At 43.5% G+C, this 22,997-nt stretch overlaps 1 protein-coding gene and 1 long non-coding RNA gene across 2 annotated transcripts in view; one reads left to right on the top strand and one right to left on the bottom strand.

Annotated features, from left to right (window-relative positions):
• Positions 1 to 22,997, bottom strand: part of nlgn2a (neuroligin 2a) — a 125,184-nt gene that overhangs the window by 12,132 nt on the left and 90,055 nt on the right.
• Positions 15,165 to 16,298, top strand: LOC130211614 (uncharacterized). The gene is made up of 2 exons (XR_008835111.1): positions 15,165 to 15,377; positions 15,857 to 16,298. It is a non-coding gene; the product is annotated as an uncharacterized LOC130211614 (long non-coding RNA).

Below are 22,997 nucleotides of genomic sequence, written 5' to 3'. Positions count from 1 at the left end.
ATCTGATGGCACTGAGCGTCGACACAAAGCCAGCACAGAGACTCAGGTGACCCTAATCTGACTCACATCTGTAACTGGATTACAGATGTGATGAAACGTTGTGCTTGGAATGTAGGATTGCGCAATGTCTTTCTTTTTGTTTCAGGGCACCCCCCCCCCCCCCCCCAGATACCATTAAAAAAAGAAAAACTTCAACTAATTAAATAAATTAATGAGCATTTGAAAAAGAAAAAGAAAATAAATAATAATAACACATAAAAAATGTTATATATACTGTATATACAGGACTGTCTCAGAAAATTAGAATATTGTGATAAAGTTCTTTATTTTCTGTAATGCAATTAAAAAAACAAAAATGTCATGCATTCTGGATTCATTACAAATCAACTGAAATATTGCAAGCCTTTTATTCTTTTAATATTGCTGATTATGGCTTACAGCTTAAGAAAACTCTAAAATCCTATCTCATAAAATTTTAATATTTCCTCAGACCAAGTAAAAAAAAGATTTATAACAGCTGAGTGTTTGTCAAGGCTCAGGAAACCCTTGCAGGTGTTTCGAGTTAATTAGACAATTCAAGTGATTTGTTGAATACCCTACTAGTATACTTTTTCATGATATTCTAATATTTAGAGATAGGATATTTGAGTTTTCTTAAGCTGTAAGCCATAATCAGCAATATTAAAAGAATAAAAGGCTTGCAATATTTCAGTTGATTTGTAATGAATCCAGAATGCATGACATTTTTGTTTTTTTAATTGCATTACAGAAAATAAAGAACTTCATCACAATATTCTAATTTTCTGAGACAGTCCTGTATATATATTTATAATAACAAATATATATATAATATATATATATATACACATATATTTATTATATCTATAATTTTTTAATATACTGTATATATATATAAATATATTTCCTTATATATATATAAATATAAAAATATTTATTTTATATATATATATATATATATATATATATATATTCGTAGGCTTTTAAAATGAAAAAAAGAATCACATTTTCAGTCGGAAACCAGGTGGAGAAATCAAAACATACCAAAACATTTTAAACACATTGTTGACTCGGGTCCCTTCGGGGGATTTGTTTGCAACTACCACCGCCGTATTATGCAGTTGCTTAAATTCTCATTATGTAACGATGACTGACTCAAGCCGCTCTGCACGCGGTTGCACGTTCACGACTCGTCCGATACTTCGATCTCATCGAGTGTCGTTGGGTCAATCTCTCGGCGATTCCTCTAAAACTCCGTCCGATTCCTCCGAGCAGCGTCATAACGGCTTACTCTTCTGTCGGCTGACATTTGCCTCTCATTATTGCCTCTGAGTAGTTTGATTGTTCCACCAAAGACCTCAATCTTTCCTATTTAAGTGCCCATTAGCTGGCGCCTTCTCACATCCTAATGGGACTCCAATTAGAGCTTTATTAAAGGCAGGTGAGCTGGAAAGGTCGCTCATTAAGCCCCTACAGTGGAGGTTAAACACTTGTATAAAGCCAGGTGATTGGATCCCTCCGCCTGTTGTCTGCTCCCGGCGCCTAATCACTGTTCTCAGGTCAGTTTCCCTATACATCCATTGCTTTTGTGCTTGAATACGTTATAAAATACCTTTATGTAGCCAGAAAGTTGTGTGTGTGTGTGTGTGTGTGTGTGTGTGTGTGGGGGGGGGGGTTCAGGACACAGGAGTCAGGTATAGTCCCTTCAAGGCATGTGTTCATGATCCAGGTGTCGTGGTGGGTTCGAGGGTACAAGCTGTGAGATGGAAATACCAACGCTTCTTAAAGACGTTTCAGCTTTGAGGTTCATTGGTCTGGATCTGGAGGTTAGTGAAACATCACGTTGGGTTACCCTGCCGGCTGAGTCCTCTCCTCTCTCCTTTCTCCTCTCTCCTCTATGCGCTTTCCTCTCCTCTCTCCTCTATCTTCTCTCCTCTCTACTCTCTCATCTATGCTCTCTCCTCTCTCCTCTATGCGCTTTCCTCTCCTCTCTCCTCTCTCCTCTATGCTCTCTCCTCTCTCCTCTATGCGCTTTCCTCTCCTCTCTCTTCTCTCCTCTCTACTCTCTCCTCTCCTTTCTCCTCTCTCCTTGAACACAGTGCCACCCTGTGGCGAAAGCATGAAGCGGAACAATAAAACACACAATGTTTCTTCCCACAGAAGAAGATTGAAGAAAACTTTTATACTCGTCATATTCAGACTGAATTTACACTTTTAATTCACCTTCAACGACTGCGGCTGTAAAACGCTGCACTTGTACTGCAAAGCTGAAGTTACGCTCTCGTTTTCTCTCTTGCATATAATAATATATATATAATTTATAAATGAAATGTTGTCTTAATGTTCTTTGTTGTTGTTGTTTGCACTTAATTACTTTATTGTATTATAATTACTCACTTTATGAGTCAAACAAAGAGAAAAACATACTTCCGATCTTCTGTATATTCCACAAATGGTAAATTGACAATAGCGGTGACCTTGACTTTGAGACAATCATCTCAGGTGAAGAGCGGCCGCCGTGATGGATTCAGTTAAATCGCCACCTGTGAGGTCATCAATGAAGCTAATGAGCGCGACACAAAGCGATACTTCTACGTCAGGAGTTTCTTGCACAAGGTACGGGATAATGGGCGGGAAGAAGAGATCATCTATTGCTACGTTTTACTCAATAGTTACCCATTCCTACAACAACAACAACAACAGAAGCGACTGCTCTGCGTCGGCAGAGATCCTCTAACGCGGCCTCGCCCTCATGCTGCATCCCTCTGACTGTGAGTCAGTGTACATCAGCGGGTCACTTCAGCCGTCATCCTCCTCTATTAACTGATAAAAGGCTTGTGTGTGTGTGGGAGGGGGGGGGGGGGGCAACAAGATAAGAAAACACAAACAGGAGGAGCTGGTTAAAACGCAGCAATGTGAGATGAAAGCACGGCTCTACATGAATAGCCTTTAAAATGGATGTAGAAGGGAATGGAGAGAGAGAGAGAAGGAGAGAGAGAGAGAGAGAAGGTGAAACGGATAGTGGGTGTCCTATGAGTCCCGGATAGAGGCACAGTGTTTCATCTGCCTCCAAGACACCAGGAGTTGACACACACACACACACACACCCACACACACACAAACACACACACACACGCACACACACACACAGGGACTCCGATCAAAGGCCGACACGACAGAGAAGACTGCCTCCTTTTCTCTCCACCTCCCTCTCTCCTTCTCTTCCACACACATACACACACAAACACACACACACACACAAACACACACACACGCACACACAGAGCCTGTGTATAATCACCCCATGTCTCCGTGCCTGTTGACCCTTCAGAGCGTCTACCCTGCAGTCACAGTGAAGCGGTGGTGAGTCTTTCAAGTGCCATCAGAGGCGCTCCGCTCGGTGTCTTGTGTGTGTGCAGGTGATGTGTGTGTGCAGGGGATGTGTGTGTGCAGGGGATGTGTGTGTGCAGGTGATGTGTGTGTGCAGGGGATGTGTGTGTGCAGGGGATGTGTGTGTGCAGGTGATGTGGGTGTGCAGGTGATGTGTGTGTGCAGGTGATGTGTGTGTGCAGGGGATGTGTGTGTGCAGGGGATGTGTGTGCTTGTGTGACTTTGGGTGCAGCCAGACATGTGGTTAAGATGTGTGTGTGAGCTGCTGTGCTGCTCTGAACACACTATATCCCATGTTAATGAATTGTTTGGGGTGCACATGGGCGCCAGGGCCTCTCTGCGTGAGCGTGTGTGTATGTGTGTGTGTGTGTGTGTTCTTTGGCAGCAGAGCAATTATTGCCTATCAGAGGTGAGTGTGTGTCGTCTAGAGAAACAAACAGATGTGGGCGGCTCAAAGCCTCTGAATAATGGATATGGGACGCACACATTGTCAACAGGACACACACACAAACACACACACACACACACCTCAGATTGTGCCAGGTTCTTTTCAAAGCCGCCGACCTGTCAGAGAGGCCGCCGCGCCGGATGATGCAAGGAATGGTTCACGTCCTCTCTCTCTTTTATTACTTCGGCCTGGCTGCGACAACCAAATTATCGGTGAAATTATTCTGATTTGATGCCGTCACACTGGGCATGACCCCTCTACGTGTGTGTGTGTGTGTATGTGTGTACATGTGTGTGTGTGTGTGTTTGTGTGTTAGCAGGTGCATTGTCATTAGACTTTCTTTCAAGCCGTCACTCTCTCGCTCCCGCTTTAAACAAGTCGTGGACATGCGAGTGTGTGTGTGTGTGTGTGTGTGTGTCAATGTGTTTTCATGTCGTCTCAAGCTGTGTGTTGTCATACTGTTGTGCTCCGTGTTTGTGTGGCACAACAACAACAACAACAACAACAACACAGAGATGGCGCTACACAGCGAGAGGGAGAGACAACTTGTGTGTGGACGCTGGCTGGTGAAAGAGTGTGTGTGTGTGTGTGTGTGTGTGTGTGTGTGTGTGTCCACAGGGACAAAAAGAAGGGCCCGTATCTATTTCAATCTTTAACTCGGGTCTTTACGGAGTGGCGGTGTGTGTGTCTATCGATCAGGTTTTGTTGCCCTGTGAACACTTTACAAGCCCGAGGAACAATAGATCACCTGCCTGATCACACACTCCCACCGGGATCCTTCTCACGTGTGTGTGTGTGTGTGTGTGCGTGCGTGCTCAGAAACTCAAAGCCCCCCCCCCCCTCCCCCTGTCTCATTTCTTCTGTATCACTCCTTCTCGTCCCCGCTCTCCCGTTGATCCATCATCCAGCCCCCTTGGGTGTTACTGTCCCTGGGGGGGGGGGGGGGCTTCTATCTAGTCAGAGGGTAATGGCGGGTGAAATGGGGGGCGCCACGGGCCAACTCGGACACCGTGTACGGCATAATGTGTGTGTGGGGCGCGTGGACAGCATCTGTACGACGCTATGGTAATTGATTTTTAGTCGTTGCTGTGATGGACACCAGCTGAAAAGACTGAGATGCTTCTAGAAGACGTCGTGTGTGTTGTGTTTTACCGTCATTTTGGTCCACGAACTAGTCTAATATATTTAATATTCAAATATATATACTGATATGTTAATTTGATTTGATGACAGAGGTCATCTCTGAGTTGTTCATGACGATGACTTCTTGATGGGGTCCTCCTCAGGATATATTTTTTTCTGAAGATTGTCGTGCAATTGTTTGAGTGAGCGAGGTTTTCTGAACTCGGCGTGATTTATAACCACGTGAAACTGTGTCTCGGAAGTCAAAATAATAAAAGTATATTTGTGAAGAAAGAATAAACTGGGCTTTTCCGGGTCAACACAGCACACACCGACGAGTGTATCACTTCAATCGGCTCCATTTCACCATCTACATCCGGATTGGACCTTCAACGTACAAAAAGGTGCCGAATTCTCCCTTTCAAGATTCTCCGTGCGGTTGCCATGACGAGTCAATACCCGACTGAAAGTCGCTGAGCGTATGTTTTTCCTCGTCTTAACATGAGCGACGTGGTCTCACGTGGTCACAAAGGTTTCTGCCGTTTTCACCGCTTTGAAGTGGACCGGGGGGGGGGGGGGGGGCTCAGGTGTCACGCACGACCGTTTAATAATCGCCCGTCAGCGACATGATGATGGCAGTTCTGGAAATGTTCGCAGCACCGTCGGTCAAATCAGATCAAACTCCGCCCACACGGTCCTGATCGCGTGTGTGAGTGTTAAACTTCACCAAAAAATACATATTCTGGCCGGAGTCAAGTTTCAAAGACACTGGATCCTATTTCTCATTATTAAACCCTCACATTTTCGGTCAAGGCACACAGATTTCAAACTCCAGTATGAGTGATCATCATGATGAGTGAAAAAAAGAGAAGATAATAGAAGATAATTCCTAAAGTTTAGAGATCAGCTCCACATATCCTGGTTCTACCTCATCAAATAGGTTTATACAAAGCTTCTGACCAGGAATGGAGGAGGAGGAGGGGGGGGGGCAGGTGGAGGTGGATGGGGGGGGGGGGGAGGAGGAAAACAAGAGCTAATGAATACCCACACTGCTCCGGCAGCAGCAGCTGTGCCGTGGTTTGGATTTACAGAGCAAAACAAACTGAAAATAAATGGAATAAACACTCATTGTGCGTCTGCAGGAGTGCACCAATGTGTGTGTGTGTGTGTGTGTGTGTCTCGGGGCATCGGACTGTGCTTGCGTGCATGCAGTTCTTTTATTTGTATGTTTATGTGCATATGCTGATGTGTGTGTGTGTGTGTGTGTATGTTGTGTGTGTGTGTGTGTGTGTGTGTGTGCCATCCCCCTCTCTCTGTGTTTCCCCGTGCCAGTGGGATGAATGGCCGTTGTGTCCGTGCATCACTGGAGCTAAAAGTAGACCTCCACTATTCCACTCCGCACGGCAACAAGCAGCAGCCCTTCAAACGGCGCCGCACGCTGCGATGGCCTACATACTGAAACGCCTCCTCCTCCTCCTCCTCCTCGCGCGCCACTCGGCCGGCACCCCGCTGAATGAAGTCGGCGTGGAGCGGCTCAGCGGGCGGCGCTCGCGCTCGAGATGGAAACGTCTCTTTTGACCATTTTGTCATCGCTTATTAGAATAATGATCCGTTTGCAGAGCTGAAAACCCGGAGCGTGGCTGTATTTCGGTGAAGCGTCCTCTCTCACGGCTCCCTTGAGAGTCGACAGTGTCGAGTTAACGTGTTCTGTGTCCCGCAGGAAACAGAAAGACCCCGTTGCACACGCTTCACACGCTTCACACGCTTCACGTGTTTCACATCTCAACGTGTTCAACGACGGACGCTCCGATGGGGAGAAGTTTGGATTCAGTATTCAGCTCGGAGGGTCGAGCCCCGCTCCTCGGCCTGCTGCATCCCCGATATAGGATTTCATTGTTTACCGGTTCAAACCGTGGCTGACCGATAACAACTTGCAATGGCACGACAGCGTCCACTCGATGACATCGTCCAAAGAAGAACACATTCCTCCTATGTTTAGGATATTTTCTCACGAGGCGGCGTCGACTCTCACTTTGAAACTTTCCACCATTTGTCGTCCAGTTAGAGAAACTCGCCACGACGTTTTTTTCCACTCAGGATTAAAATAAATAAATGATAAGAGCAAAATATTAATTTTTTATAATGAATTAAAATGCACGAACATTACAGTTCATCTACAAATCTCCACGCCCAGCCACGTGTTTTATTGAATAGCTTATTATTGATGCATTAAGGGGCCATTTCAAGGCTGTATCCGGGCGGGGTGGAGCTAATGTCAGTGAACTTTCATTTGACTATGTATTCAGTCTATATTAATACTTAATATTACACATGTTGATAAAATGTACATTGTGGATACAAATTGCAAAGTAAGTCTATATAGCTGCCAAATAAATGCATGTAATTGAATAAAAAAAGCATCATTATTAAATGTGGTGGCGTGGAAGTATGACGAAACATCAAATGGATGATTTCAAGGAAAGAGCAAACAGCTCAAAACAGGAGAAAGTTTAAAGGTGCATTCCGTCACTCAAAACTCAAAACATACTTTGAATATGAAAGGCCTCAAGACACTGGCAGGGTGACACATGGTGACATAACCCGGAGGAGTGAAACGTGTGCGCCCACAAGCCGAAGGCTGCAGGATGAAATAAAAGACACACATATATCTATATCTATCTATATATATATATTTTCCCTACTGTCAACATCACATGCAAATGGAGAACTCTGCTGCCACTCAGGAGCCCGATAACACTAAAATATGTCAATAACATTTACATGATTTAACTGCTGACTCAAATATGATTTCAGAGATGTTTGGAAGTTTACTGCACAAATAGCTAAACAAGGGATTAAAAGAAGATGTATTTATATTGTAGGAGTCCAATTATGGAACAACGTTAAAATGGATATAAGAAGGGTCAACTCATTTTGGGTTTTCAAAAGGAAATATTGTAATTTATTTTATTTATAATTTTTTTTAGAGTTATAAGTGTGATTGAAACTATGTATATGAAAGGTGTATGTAAATATATATATATATATTATTTTTTCTTTATTTTATATTAATTCTCTGATTTATTTGATAATAATAATTTAGGATAGGTATGTATAAGCATTTTTTGTTCTACCTATACCTTTTCAGTCTTTCTGTTTTGTATATTTTATTGAATAATATTGTATTATATTACAATGAATGACTGAATAATATACACAACAACTTGCAACCTTGAATTCTAACTGAGATAAATGTCAATCATGGTTAAAAAATGTTTATGAATGTAAACACATCCAGTTAAAGCAACTATCACTCCCTCCAGGAAATAGCCGACTCCTTAGTTCTTCGGTTAATGATGGATCTATTGTCTCACGTCTACCGCTGCACATGTCTTCATGTCTTCAGGAGCTTGTAACTACTAAATGTGTCCCAGCACATCATAGGACGTAAAGATAGTTCTTATGATGTGTAAATACAAACAGAATCAATAATCAAGAAACAAGTTGTACAAATAATAATATGTTAAACAATGACATCAATAAAATGTGTGGCAGGTAAACCAACTACTGGCCAAAGATGCGATAATAGATATTAGTTGGGAATAAATAAAAAATAAAGAACAAAAAGCAGTCTGATGGATCCTCTAGCTTTGAAATGATCACACACTGAACATGCAGTACATCAATATATCACATCCCCCAGAGACTGCATAAATATATATATATATATATATATATATATATATATATATGCAGGCTCTGGGGGACGTATATGTATATATATTTCTCAAATATATGTATATATATATATAAATAAATATATATGTATATATTTCTCATATATATATATATTTATATATATATATATATATGAGAAATATATATATTTATATATATATATATATATATATATATATATATATGAGAAAGCCATATGTGCAACGCTGTACGATCACAAGCACAGGGTATATACAGGACTGTCTCAGAAAATTAGAATATTGTGATAAAGTTCTTTATTTTCTGTAATGCAATTAAAAAAACAAAAATGTCATGCATTCTGGATTCATTACAAATCAACTGAAATATTGCAAGCCTTTTATTTTTTAAATATTGCTGATTATGGCTTACAGCTTAAGAAAACTCTAAAATCCTATCTCATAAAATTTTAATATTTCCTCAGACCAAGTAAAAAAAAGATTTATAACAGCTGAGTGTTTGTCAAGGCTCAGGAAACCCTTGCAGGTGTTTCGAGTTAATTAGACAATTCAAGTGATTTGTTTAATACCCTACTAGTATACTTTTTCATGATATTCTAATATTTAGAGATAGGATATTTGAGTTTTCTTAAACTGTAAGCCATAATCAGCAATAAATCAGAATAAAAGGCTTGCAATATTTCAGTTGATTTGTAATGAATCCAGAATGCATGACATTTTTGTTTTTTGAATTGCATTACAGAAAATAAAGAACTTCATCACAATATTCTAATTTTCTGAGACAGTCCTGTAGTTGCCGGGGCAGCAATGGCTGAAACTCATCAGCAGAAGATTCGAGGAGGAAGACTAATAAAAGCGTCTCTGTGTCCTCGATGGCGGCAGACAACAATGGAGGGAACAGAACAATCAGCAGGAAGAACACGCACAAAGAGGGAGCACCTGGCAGGTAGCAGCACCAGGTGCCCTGACTGGCAGTGCGCATCTCGTCCTGCAATTTCCCTCCACTAGTTATCTGGCGTCTCTGTCCCTCAGCGCCTTCCACACCCAGCCAGCTGTGCCCGGACAAGCCCATGCATTAATGGAGCTTAGTGTGTGTGTGTGTGTGTGTGTATGAGTCTGTGTGTGTGTGTGTGAGTCCAAGAAGTGTATATCAGAGACTGTCCCTGAGCTGCTGACATCACAGCAAGAGTGTAGAACACATTTTGTCCCCTCTTCTTCCCCCTCATTGTTTTATAAAGATTTTTGACAGTTTGTATTGGTATTATTGGTGTTATTTACGGGCGTGCCGGCCAGGTATTGTCCTGACCAGAGTTATTAATGTATTTGAGCCAGATGCCCGACAAGAGGCACAAAGGACATTTATTTTTAGCAACTTAGAGAAAAAAAGAAAAAAAAGCCACTCCAGCTCTCTTATTTAAGGTGTTTTTTTTTCTTTTAAATAAGAAGAATAAAAAACGGTCTGTGTCGAAATAATTGCAAATGACATCAGATTTCAAGCCATCAATACATTTGTCTCAGTAAAAAGTAAAAATACAATTTACTTCATTAAACCACCAGCTATTCAGAAACATTCAGTGCGTTTACATGCAATCGAATTATTGGCTTAGTCGGACTGAAATCGAATTATCCGTTTCATGTAAACACCTTAGTCGGACTATGTGCGGTCCGACTTCGGTCCGATTAACACCCTGGATAGCTCGGTCCGATCCAGTTGATAATTCGACTCGCGGCATGTAACTCTGAATTCGATTCGAACTGGACTTTGCGTCTTTGCGCATGCTCGAGATCCCGCCGCCCTCCTCCCTCCCATGTCGTGACCCAGAAGTCGAAAGAGACGATAAATTAAATTCTCCGTGTACCTTCCGCGACGGCGTCTTCTCTCCGTTATCAACTCAGCCAATAGCGCCATTTGCATTCGCTGTACTCCTATTAACACCATGGAAGAATAGTAGAGGGATGTCGCTTCGCCTTGCTCTCTGTTCGCCATCTTTCTCGAAATGTTGTTGTTGGTGGTGGTGAAGAGGTCAAGCGGAAATGGCTGTATCACCACGAGTTGTAATGAAAACAGCGCCACCTATCGTATCGGATATGACATGCTTTAGGCCAATGATTAGAATTACTCACTGCCATGTATATTGGGATAACAGCAGATCCCCCAAAAGATAGCATCGTCCGACTAAAGCAAGATTCGAATTATACCATCATGTAAACGCACTGAATGACTGACTGACTAGGAAGCCTCCATTTCATTCATCGCCATCTTGTTTTTCTTCTGCGACCAGAAGACACACGAGAGAGGGCCGGAGCTATAAGTACAACCGAATGCTGACTGATAAATATTAATAGGCGGACAAAATGTGAAAAGGTTAAAGTTCTCAGACCAAAACACAGACAACACCCAGCCTGGACAACGCAGCTGTCACTCACACTGTCGCCATGCGCTAAAGCATCCGCTGCTTTATCGTCTATTTGAATCTAAATGGGAGCGAAATGTCCTAAATGTACACGTCGCATCCTGTTATACTGAATAACTCGTGATTAATACCCTAAAGTGATGTCTACAATGTGTATTACTGGTTGAGAAGTTCATATTCTCCTCTACAATCAGACTTATTCTTGCCCCATCAGGCGTCGCCCCCTGCTGGCCGTCATAAATAATGCAGGTCTTCGCTCCTCTGCAGCCTGCTGCTAAAGTTCCCTCACTTTGAGTGTGTCGGAAGCAACTTGCTCACACTCAGTGAGTCTGTTTCTCCGTGTGGGAAACGACCTTGGCATAACCTTCACTTGTGCTGCCAGAATTTGATTACATCTCTGCAAACTCCGAGCTGCCTCCCTCGTGTGTACTCTTGTCGACCGGCTGCAGTATGGGGGTCACACCTTGAACTAAAAACCTGAGCGGCGGAGACATCAACCGTGTCCGTCAGCCATCTTCCCCTCTCAAAACTAGAGATGGCTCGAGCTGGTGCAAAGATCCCGAGGAAGAGGCCTCCGCTGGAGACAGCTGCTGGAGTGGATACATGTCAAAATAAGACGGATAGTCAAAGAAATGAGTTGTCAAAAAGTGCACGAGAGAGAGAGAGAGAGAGAGTAGTCGAGTCAATATGTACGTTGAATCTACAGAAAGGCCGATATGAAAGAAGTCCAAAGACGTGATGAATAATTCATGCGACGACAATAACGAGATCCAAGGCCGGTTGGAATCCCTTCAGCGTGTCACATTTTCTTTATTAGACACGTGATGGTTCGGTGCATCAGAAACGGACATTCTTCAAGTCACCATGAAAAAAAAACAAGCTTTTGAAGTCTTTAACGGGCCATGAAAGAACCCTCAGAAAAGATTCCACTCGGCCGCACTCGAGGTTTTTGACCATTATTGACACTCGAGCGCCGAGCGGAGGGACTCGACCTCTTGACCCGTTCTTTGCGCCCGCTGGAAGTTCTGCCAGCGACGATCGGCAGCGGCACGGCGTCGGCTGGGCGGCCGCATGGAGGCGTCGTGTTTACCGCTGGCTCCACTTTCAATGCGCGCTGAGCCGCCATTAGCGCGCGGATACTTCCCGCCGAGGAACGCGGCGCGCGGTCGAGCCTCACCGGGGGAACGGGAGGAACAAGATGGCAGCGGCGGCAGCTCTTCGGCTTTCTTCTAGTCGCTTCCTCACAACCTTTTTTTTCCGCTTTCTTCTTCGTTCTCCCCACCGACGCCACTCTCTCGCCCTCCCACAGCAGAGCACTATTAGACTTATCTCAGCCGGAGTTGCTCCTAATTTGGCAGCCTCGCAGCAGCCGGTGTAGCGTGTTGAAAGTTATCAGAGTGAGGCCAGCTCCCTATTTGGCAGGCGGAGGGGCAGCGGCACCGCCGTGTGTCTGCCAGGTTGATCATTAAGAACTGGCAGAGAGGACACACACACACACACACACACACACACACACACACACACACAATCAACTACACACACTGATACTCCTTCTGTCTCTCTCTCTCCCTCTCTCTCTCACAGACACACACACACACACACACACACTAACTACACACACTGATACTCCTTATGTCTCTCTCTCTCCCTCTCTCTCTCACAGACACACACACACACACACACTCTCACACACACACACTAACTACACACACTGATACTCCTTCTGTCTCTCTCTCACAGACACACACACACACACACACTCAAACTACACACACTGATACTCCTTCTGTCTCTCTCTCTCACAGACACACACACACACACACACTCTCACACACACACACACACACACTCAAACTACACTCACTGATACTCCTTCTGTCTCTCTCTCTCTCCCTCTCTCTCTCACACTCACACACACACACACTCAAACTACACACACTGATACTCCTTCTGTCTCTCTCTCTCCCTCTCTCTCTCACACACACACACACACACACACAATCAACTACACACACTGATACTCCTTCTGTCTCTCTCTCCCCCTCTCTCTCACACACACACACACACACACACACACACACACACACACACACAATCAACTACACACACTGATACTCCTTCTGTCTCTCTCTCTCCCTCTCTCTCTCTCACACACACACACACACACACTCAAACTACACAGCAAAATTGGTAGTGTTGATTTCCCAGTGTCAAATATTCTGAGTTGATCCGTGTTGATTGTGGTGTTCTTTTAGCACTTACAGTGTTAAAACAGCTCTGGGGGCGGAGTTATTGCGGCGAGTTAAGTGATGCTCTCCTGACCGAGTTACTTGCACATCCGGTTTCAACGCGCTCTTTCTTCTGGAAGTCACGGTGAAGAAAACCCGCGGTCAGGAAGATATTTAGCTGTTATTTCAGAAGGTAAGTACACATTATATTTACTTCTACAGGCTGTTCATCTTCATATGAAATGATGTGTTAACTTCAAGTGTGGTGAGACGTGTTTTATATTTTAGTGAAGCTTGTGACTAATAGCTAATTTAACGTTTGCTAACGTTAGTTGGTTGAAGGGAGGAGAAATAAGCCAGGAAGTGTAACATCAGTCAATAAATATGTATGAACCTGTTCAAACCGGCCGAGCATATTTAATTCCAGGCCAAAATAATAAATAGACTTTTTTTCTTTCAGTAAATTTCTTGAAGAATATTTAACTTAATTATGCCACATTATTTTGCCATCAGAAATTCGACGATCCACCATGACAGGACATAAACGAGAGTTTCCGGTACTTCTGCCTCGAGGGCTAGCTTTACTAACGGTAGTTTCGCGGTACTGCTGTCTCGCGCTAACATTACTAACGGTAGTTTCGCGGTACTGCTGTGTCGAGGGCTAACGGTAGTTTCGCGGTACTGCTGTGTCGAGGGCTAACGGTAGTTTCGCGGTACTGCTGTGTCGAGGGCTAACGGTAGTTTCGCGGTACTGCGGTCTCGCTGTCTTGCATTTCACCGGCGTATGGTTTAATTGGCTGACTTTTATCGCAGGCACATGCTAAACTGCGACAGGGACTAAAGAGGAAAAAGCGAGTGCCTAATTGATACCAAAACGGTAATTATAGACTTCCAACATCTCAGAGACTAAGGTTCTCACGTTAACTTAGCGATACCCTGTTAACTTTAGCCACTTGTTGGACTTAATACATGTTTAATAACTCCTTGCCTCGAGAAAGTTGAACAGCTATCTTTTTCCACTCTGTACAGTTTCTGCAAGATATCACCATGCTGCTGAAGGTGACCAGAGGACCAAGAAGTACATCCGATTACAGCTAGGTTTCACCTATTTGGAATTCATCACTGCAGGTGAGTAACATATTATGTAAAAAAACAAATTATTGCTGGTTTAACAACAAATACACAATGTTTAAGTGGCATTGTTCATAGGATAAGACAAAGGGGGATTTTGAGCTCTGAGGTCATGGACAGGTCTACAAAAAAGGTTTCGGATTCAGAGACTGCAAAAGAGGTACTTGAAAGCAGTAGATGTCAGTTAACATTTTTACTCACAATATCATCAAGAAAATTGTTTAACTGAATGATGATTCTCACCAATTGGACTATAATTAAATTTAGAATGGTAGTGCCAGATTGAGAAAGTTACGAAACTTAGTTTAGTGTAAATTAATAATTAACCCAGGGTTTAGCTGTTGTGTAGCTTTGTATTATGTAACTCTTCTTTCCATACATATTTATTCAATTAGGTTAATTTACATACATGGAACGGTGCCTTAATTTGGTTGGATGTAAGTAGTTATCAGCACACACACCTTTTGCTTAATTTTTATTATTGTTGGCATCTGTATGATCAACAGCTGAATCAAGACTTCACACTGCTGTTTGGTGCTGAGACGGCTTCCAAGATGCTCGAGAAGTGGGATACAGCATTCAAGCCCACGGTCATCAAAGAGGCCAAACACCTGACTCCGTCAACTGAGCTGTGCCAACTTCTGACAGCTGCAGAGAACCTTCCAGAAGATGATCATACCGTAAGCTACATGATATCCTTAATTTATTATCCAAATGGCTGGTGCTATTAACTTTGTGCATTCCAAGTACATATACATGATTTGTTTTGCCTCATTTACTCCTGGTAGACGGGGACAGTGACATGGCTTCTCTGCTGCTGCTTCTCCATCTCTTGCCACCCACAGCTGGACGGAAGAGGATCAAAATAAGTCCCAGTGATGCAGTGGGAAAAATGTTGCATTGTCACAAGGTATGTGTGTCTCATCTGCGTAAATCCCACAAGCCAGTTTTTCAGTTATATTAACTCAATAAAAAAGTGATTTAAGCTTGAAAAATAACAACTAATCTGAACATCTCAATGTTGCAATCTTTACAACAGTTCTTCAACAGCAAAGACTTTTTCGACACAGGAGCAAATCAACATTTATTTTATCTAACAGACTCAACTATGCAGTGAGCAGTTGAAAGCTTGCTAACTCTTCATTTTCCTACACTGCTTTAAAGTGATAATTCGAATTCTTATACACGCTTCACTGAGTGTTCCTTTTTCAAAATAAAGTGGGACTTAATTTGGGAGGAAGACACTTCCAGTGAAGCTCACATTTCATTTTTGCAACACAGGGCCAGATGACTGCTCAAATTGGAGGATCTATTAAACTCATGGAGCAACAAGTACCACTGCATGGCTAATAACTTGAGCTAAGTTTGTCATGTTATTGTGTTTTTCAGTCATGCTGCAGCATCAGTGAACACCTGCTGGGAAGAGAGGCTAAACAACCGGACCTCCTTGCTGTTGGCCGAAACAAAAACAGAATCGATGCCTTCTCCATCGTTGTGGATAAACGGCTCATCCCCTGCCAAGCTACGAGCTCGTTGGGTGCTTTTGATGAACTATTTAAATCCCACTACGTGTTCAACCTGTCTTACGATGAAACTTTGGTCCCACTCTTCACCTTTGTGCAGACAACAGTCTACAACATCGATATTACAACAACAGATCAGTCTCCAAGAGTACGTGAGTTCTGGGCGAAGGTCTTGCACGTGGTTTAAAAATGAAGTGTTTCATTTGTGGTGTTGTACATGCGGCCTGCCAGGAGTTGATTTTTGTAAATGTGCATGATGGTGCTTTGAAGATATTTTCTGAATAAAATAAAAAGAATTGTATCAATAATTTATTGAAGTTCACTGTTTTTGGGGTGTAAGCATTTGACTGTATGTAGATATACAATTTTAGTGTTAATAGTAAATTTTTACATAGCATTAAACATGACGAGTGTTCGAAATCAACACTTACTGAAAGCAAACAACACAATTTAGTGTTAAAAGTACACTGCAATGTGTTATTAAATAACACTAAGAGTGTTAGAAATCAACAACAATTTAGTGTTAAAAGAACACTGCAATGTGTCATTAAATAACACCAAGAGTGTTAGAAATCAACAACAATTGAGTGTTAAAAGTACACTTTTGCGTGTCTTTTAACAACACTATAGGTGTTAAATATTAACACTATTAATGAGTTAAAATATTAACACTATGCAAAGTGTAAATTTAACTCGGAGCCGGGGTGGATTATATAAACACCAGCAAAGTGTTGATTTTAACACTATGCGAGATAAATTCACACTTTCGATTTTGCTGTGTACACACACTGATACTCCTTCTGTCTCTCTCTCTCCCTCTCTCTCTCACAGACACACACACACACACACACACTCTCTCACACACACACACACACACAATCAACTGCACACACTGATACTCCTTCCGTCCCTCTCTCTCTCTCTTTCTCTCTTTCTCTCTCACACACACACACACACACACACTCAAACTACACACACTGATACTCCTTCTGTCTCTCTCTCTCCCTCTCTCTCTCACAGACACACACACACACACACACAATCAACTGCACACACTGATACTCATTCCGTCCCTCTCTCTCTCTCTTTCTCTCTCTCACACACACACACACACACACACACACATGCACACACATGCACACACACAGGTGTTTACCTACACTCAACTACACACACTGATACTCTTTTCGTCTCTCTCTCTCTCAATTTAATTAAATTCAATTGGCTTTATTGGCTTGAATGTTGCAACAACAGTGTTGCCAAAGCATCAAAATACATAAATAATTCATAAGGACAACAACAACAACAACAACAACAAAACAACTGAAACAACCCTCCCTCACTCTCTCCTGATTCCTGGAGGATAATGTCAATATAGGTGCAGAACAAGCCTGTTGACTTTACAGCCATAAAATAAAAATACTCTCTCTCACACACACACACACACACACACACACAAAGAGGTGTTTACCTACATTCAACTACACACACTGGTACTCCTTTCCGTCTCAAGCACACACACTTGTTTTCTGCACACGCGGAACCGCAAAGCAATGCGGCACGCCACATGTTTGCTGATGATGCAGAAGAGACCTACCAAGTTGAACATTAGCATAAACAAGAGGAGGGACACACACACACACACGCTATCAAACCACCTCTCGCCTGTCATCTGTTTTTTTCATTTTTTTCATCGGCGAGGTGTTTGAGTGACACCTCATCGGAGCTGCGTTATTATTACTGTGGACGCACCATTTCTCTTAAGCGGAGCAGGCAGCCGTGACGGAGGGCTTCCCGTTTCTAGTTTACTGCAATTAGATATCGACATGACGGGGGGGGGGGGGGGCAGGTACAGGTGGGGTGTCAACAGGATCCACGCCGGTGACATCAAGCAGCTGCAAACATTTAGTCTGGTTCAGTTGGCACTCGGTTTTTTTGTGTCCCCCTTTTATGGAAAAATAGAAAAAAAACACATTTGAGAGGCGGAGCTTTCTGGTTCAGCTCGCTGCCGCCATGTGCATTTTACTGTGGGGTTTTCTTTCGTGCTATTTTCATAGTTTCTGCGATAGACGAGAAAGAAAAAAGAAAATGGGCTTTAAAATCTATAATCCAGTCAGAAATGTGTCTTCACTTTGGATGTTTGACCCTCACTCTGCAGAATGAGAAGCTGCTGGAGGAGGAGCGTTACACTCTGGTTTAACACATTTATTTATTTTATCTATTTCTTTATTTATTTGAACATGGACCGTACACATCAATCATCCCAGGGGTAAACGTGTCAGTCTTAGCTATAAGGCTACATTTCAACCGTCGTCCCTGTGGCCAGATATTACAAGCCTTCACTAAGAAAAAGAAATCACAGAAACATCATAAAAAGCAATAAACATACAGGTTACGATAAAATATCGACCTCATCGTAAAATCATTAAAAAAACCATCATAAAAAGCAATAAGTTTATACACAATCCCTGAGGAGGGAGTCACATCTGTGCTTATGAGCACGATTGTGTGCCAAATATGGAGGAATTCAAACTTCTGTAAACCACAACGGACATTTGGCTTAAAGGTTTTACTATTCCTGCTATTTGTAGAAAATGTAAATAAAGGCACAATGCAACACATTTATAATACGTCACAATAATGTGATCGTACACATCTCGATTCTTCCTGTTTTAAAGGGACTGAGATAGCCACTGGGCCTTTGATGGGGACTATTTTCAGCTGTGGACTAATATTTGATGAGTTCAAATAAGTTCATAATGTCACAAGCTAATTTCCCATTAAAAAAGAGCTTGTGACATTATATGAATTTAAATATGAAGGACTGTCCGATGCCCTGTACGGTTTCCTGACACTCTATCCCTCATCTTGCAGCAACTGGAGGTCTTTCTTCTCCACTCCCACTGTAGCTGTTCAGTGAGTGTGTGTGTGTGTGTGTGTGTGTGTGTGTGGTAGCATCACCATGAGCTGCAGGTGTAAACAGTGGTGGGTATCTTTCCAGGTGTTTGCTCGGGGAGTGGGAGGCAGGGGGGATGCAACGACACTCATTTATTCATGCGAACGGCACGAGACGCTGGGCAGGAGTACAAACACACACACACACACACACACACACCTCGCATCCGAGGCACTAACATCAGACAGAAATGTGAGTGCAGTCATTGACTGGGACCTAAACGTTTACAGCGACATAAAAAGCAATCACTTAAAAAACACAGCAGCGTATTTCTGTCTGGACGAGATACGGAGAGACCTGTGTGTGTTTCTCTCTCTTTATTCTAACCCCCGCTCAATGGTGTCAGACTCAAACACCACGCGGGTGTACATGTCATGTCGTCAAGCACGCGGAGCCCTGAGGTCATCGGCGACACGTTGACTGAACAGCTGACATTCAATTCAGTTTCTTGTGTAAAGCCCAATATCACAAATTACAAATTCTCCTCAGAGGGCTTTACGCATGGACACATACGACATACCTGACCTTTGACCTCACATCGGAGCAGGACAAACTCCGAAGAAATAGGAAAAACCCTTTCCAGGTGAAAGAAAAGGGAAGAACCCTTCAGGAGAGCAACAGAGGAGGATCCCTCTCCAGGATGGACGGGTGAATAGACGTCATGTGACCCTCTCCAGGATAACATGAGCTCATTCCAAACATCCGTGTCCCCTGCGGCTTTCCAATAAACTCGACACGTAACTCGGCTTACCTTTTCTTTAAATTGTAACTACTCATTCGCTTGCTTTGGTTTTTTATTGCTTTTTAAAATGCTATTCCGTCCTAATCTTTCACTATTTATTTCCCTTCGCTCTTATTGTATTCAGAATGCAATTTGAATGTTTTCTCAACGTCATTCCCGCGCCCCTCCAAAGCCTTTTGTATTGCTTTGAATCTGAATGGCGCTCTATACATAAAATTACTACTGTGTGTGTGTGTGTGTGTGTGTGTGTGCCAATGGGCCAGCGAGTATGTACCATTCAGGTGAAGCCTGTGAGGTGACTAAATATTGACACACACACACTCTCTCTCACACACACACACACACACACACACACACATACATACACACAGACAGACACACACAGACCGAAAGACGATGCCATGCTCTGTTCTTCCATCGGTAAAAGATGAGTGCCCTTGTCTTGACCTTCTGTCCGTGTGTGTGTGTGTTGGGGGGGGGGGGGGAGGTGGAGGAGGCCGAGTGTCATCGGCCGCCCCCCGATTCCTCGGTTACGACCGGAGAGCGACGTCTCTCATCCTCGGCGGTTGTCCCCGAGCCCACAGTTGCCATGGCAACTGACCTGAAAGCAGCTCATCGCCGTCGATGACGAGCGGGACGACGGCCTGTCCGTCCGCCTCCTCTTCCTCCTCACATCCGCTGCTGTCTTTCTATCCTTCCCATCACAATGTCCTCCTCCACCCGAATGCGCTCCAATGTTTCTTGTAACTTTAACTTTAAGAGCGTTAAGTGTCACTTTCACGAGCGTCGCACCGGGGCCGATAACCGCTGGTGACGCCCAACGAGCTGGTGACATCATGCAAGTGTTCGTATATTCATGATTATATTCAGACCTTTTAAGGCCTTACGAGACACGAAGACCCGTCCCTCACTCTCACGCGTACAAGCGTCCAAAGAAAAGCGACATTTTAGACTTTTAGAAACTGAATCGAGAACGTAAAACATTTCATGTCACCAGGAACAAAATAAAGCTAAATTAAAACATATGAATGAGTCAGATTATGGGACAACACGTCCTCTCTTATATATGTTCCGTCTCATTATACCTCCTCACACGGCCTTTTAGTCATTGGTGTTTTCTTCCTCCTCCCCCTTTAGAACACAACCCCCCCGGCCCCCCTCCTCGCGTAGACGCCATATTTTAATATGAAAGAGTGATACAAAGTTGAGAGAATATGAAGCCACAATGCTTTTCAGCCTCTATTTAAAAAAAGGTCTCTTGGTCAGATGGTCGGAAGTTGAATAAAGACAATTTTAAAAAACACCCCATTAATGCATTGATGCCGGTAATCATGCGTGAGTGTTTACCGCCACACTCTGAATACATCATGATGTTATTCTGCTATCTGTGAATGTCGCATACAGAGAAGAGCACATGTCTACCTTTGTTAAATCACTTGTAATGGAGATAATATACAAGGTAAAATGTAATAGAATGAGCGTTAATTAAATCCGTTCGCTCCGTGAAGGAAGCGTTCTACTTCTTTGTCATATGTTTGTTAATTTATACAGCTGCATGATTAAAGTACATGTAAAATAACAAAAAGGTTTGTGTTGTTCAAACCTCTTTCTTCATTCACACGTGAAAACCCTGCGCTCACCCGTGAAAACACAACGCAAAGTGTAAAGTAACATCGCATTCAGCCGTCTTCACTAAACCCTTTACTGTTTCCTTGCATCCTTCCCCACTCGCCGTCTCGCCCATCCTCCTATAGACTTGACTCTCTTGAAGCCTGCTGCCTTTGCGCTGAGGGAAGTACTTTGTCACGTCCCTCATACATATGCAACGCACTCCCCAGGTGAGAGAGAGGGAGAGAGGGAGAGAGAAAGAGAAACACGACTGATGTGAGGTAATGAGGAGATGGAAAGGTAATGGAAGGAAACAAATTGAGGAAGGGAAAGGGAACGGGAACGGCACAAAAGAGGAGGAGGAGCATAAAGGGAGGTGAAGAAGACGGGTGAGATTAAGATGGAGGGCGCAAACATTTGATGAGGACAAAGAAATGACAGAGAGAGAGAGAGAGAGAGAGAGAGAGAGAGAGAGAGAGATGGAGTGGACAGGAGTCAAAGCCATTAACCTGGAGGTTTGGTGCTGCTGCTGCTTGTGTGTGTGTGTGTGTGTGTGTGTGTGTGTGTGTGGGTGGAGACATCGTTGTATCCCGGGGGCCAGGCCGGCTCGGTCCGTTGTCAACCTATCCCCCCCCCCCCCTCATTCTCTCCAACACTTAAGATGGATGGTGGACAGCGGCGGCTAATCACGTGCTCCGCTGGCCAGGACACGCTCACCTGAGGCCCAACGGACACGTGCAACCGCTACAGGTGGCGAGCAGCCCTGAGGACCGCCGTGCATCATTCTGTAGAGTGATGGATGCAGCCTCTAGGGCTCTAGATGGTAACTGAAACATAACCACATGCAGGAGCTGGAGGATAGAAATGTATGGGGGGGGTGGGCACTCTGGTTTACATAATCTATGCTGCTTTGCGTTTTTCCTGCAAAAACATACATCAATTAGTGGTCAACATGATGTCTGCTCCCGGCTTTATTTGCAGGAACCCCAACGTGAAGGAGAGTTGCTGTACCCGTCCCTTCCTCCCACCACCACCAGATAGTCTTGGGCTTGCCGCTAATGTGTCTTCTCTGAGAGCTTTCAGAATAGGCTGATTCCCCCCCTCCCCCCCGTCCTCTCATCCACGCAGACAAGAGATTCAAAGTCCCACCATCCGTCTCTTATTTCAGCGTGTCAGAACTCAGAGTTATTAGTCCGCTAATTACCTCTCAGAATCCCTCATTTACCCCCAGAATCCAATCGCTCTCTGATTATAATGAGAAAATGATGATAGAGCGCATTAAAGATAGAATGTGGGATTAATCGGTCGGCAACGAGACCGGGAGGCGAGAAGAGAGAGAGCGAGACAAGTGTGTGTGTGTGTGTGTGTGTGTGTGGAGGGGGGGGGGGGGAATGGCTGGGACAGAACATCAGAGATGGAAGGAGGATAAAGGAAGATAAAGATGAGGCCGGGGATGCAGGAAAAGAAGCCAGCGTATGAAGCGAAAGACAGAAGAAGAAGAAGAAGAGGAAATAATAAATCGAACAACCCCGAAAAACATGCTGATGGTGTAAAACCAAGAGTCAATACAGAGAGCTGTATACAGGTGTTCAGGCAGCTGAATGGCAGCTGATTGGTTGAGGCGATTTAATCACTTGTAATTATGGAAAATGTATTCACACATGGCCCTTTATCCTGGCCATTGGCTGAGCTTACACATTT

This window comes from Pseudoliparis swirei, chromosome 21, assembly GCF_029220125.1.
Source record: "Pseudoliparis swirei isolate HS2019 ecotype Mariana Trench chromosome 21, NWPU_hadal_v1, whole genome shotgun sequence".
Lineage (NCBI taxonomy): Eukaryota > Metazoa > Chordata > Actinopteri > Perciformes > Liparidae > Pseudoliparis > Pseudoliparis swirei.
The sequence above is the reverse complement of the archived record's forward strand: the minus strand, read 5'-3'. Positions and strand labels throughout refer to the sequence as shown.